Source organism: Perognathus longimembris, chromosome 2, assembly GCF_023159225.1.
Source record: "Perognathus longimembris pacificus isolate PPM17 chromosome 2, ASM2315922v1, whole genome shotgun sequence".
NCBI lineage: Eukaryota > Metazoa > Chordata > Mammalia > Rodentia > Heteromyidae > Perognathus > Perognathus longimembris.
The window spans coordinates 87,200,830-87,202,266 of NC_063162.1; the positions used below are offsets into that span (position 1 = coordinate 87,200,830).

At 44.9% G+C, this 1,437-nt stretch overlaps 1 pseudogene; it reads left to right on the forward strand.

Annotated features, from left to right (window-relative positions):
- LOC125347422 lies at positions 1-152 on the forward strand (annotated as a pseudogene).
- The last annotated feature ends 1,285 nt before the right edge of the window (positions 153-1,437 follow it).

Consider the following 1,437-nt stretch of genomic DNA (forward strand, 5'->3'; position numbering starts at 1 on the left):
TTGCAACCAGTTAAGCTGTTGGCTCCTTTGCTGGTGAGAACCCCATGTGCAATGGCAACAAACAGCAACTTCCTTTTCTTTTTCTTTTGTCTTTCCCCTCCCCCCTTTTTAAGTGTGTAACTTAGGTTTGAACTCAGGGCTTAGACACTGTCCTTTAGCTTTTCACTCAAGGCTGGTATTCTACTTTTTGAGCCATCGCTCCACTTCTGGCTTTTTGCTTGCTAACTGAAAAGAAGAGTTTCACAATGTTTCCTGCCCAGGCTGGCTTAGAATTGCAGTTCTCAGATCTCAGTATCCTGAGTAGCTAGGATTTCAGGCGTGAGCTACCAGCAGCCTCCTCCTTACTGTACACAGCCTGTGTCCATAGGTCACCCTACAGAACCTGGGAGACAGCCCTGGTTCTTTACTGGCCTTGTGCTGTTTCCTGTACAGGTTCCATGCAGGGCACCTTTGCGAAGGACCAGGGAACCGTGGCCAGGGTTCACATTTGGCCAGGACATCAGCCTCACCTTGCACTAAATAAGGTTCAGAACAAGAAGCATGCTATTGAGGCCCTCATTTGGGTCAATTCAAATTCCCTGAATGTCAGAGGATCCTTATCTTAAAGAGGTGGGAATCTGAAATCACAAGCTGTGGGGAAGTGGCCCTTTGTGGGTGGGTGTGGGGTTAAATAAACCCCCAGTCCTGGTACTCAATGTTTCCCAGGCTGTCTCAAACTCATGATCCTCCTGCCTCAGTCTCACGAGTATCTGGAATTACAGGCATACCACACCCAGTTTATCCATCTGTTCTTTAAACAAATGGTTACTGAACACTTAGTATAAGCCAAGTTCCATCTTAGGTGCAAGCTTAAAGCAATGATTAACAAATATTTTGTGACTCAGCTGAGCTTGGTGGCATGCACCTGTAATCTCAGTACTTGAGAGGCTGAGGCAGGGAGACATTGAGTTCAAGCCTAGCCTGGACTACATAGTAAGACCCTATCTCAAAACAAAAAAATAAAATAAAACAAAATAACCTCTCCTCCTTTCCTCTAACAACAAAAAGGAATTCATCACCCAAACATCTTCTAATAGGTAGGGGAGATCGATAGAGTAATCATACAAATAAAAAATTATAATTTCGGGGCTGGGGACATGGCCTAGTGGCAAGAGTGCTTGCCTCGTATACATGAGGCCCTGGGTTCGATTCCTCAGCACCACATATACAGAAAATGGCCAGAAGTGGCGCTGTGGCTCAAGTGGCAGGGTGCTAGCCTTGAGCAAAAAGGAAGCCAGGGACAGTGCTCAGGCCCTGAGTTCATGGCCTAGGACTGGCCAAAAAAAAAAAATAATAAATAAATAAAATTATAATTTGGGCAGCATTAGGAAGAAAAACAACATAGTGCTCTCACCTTTGAAACTTGACTATGCATAAGATTCAAGTCTAATTGACCCC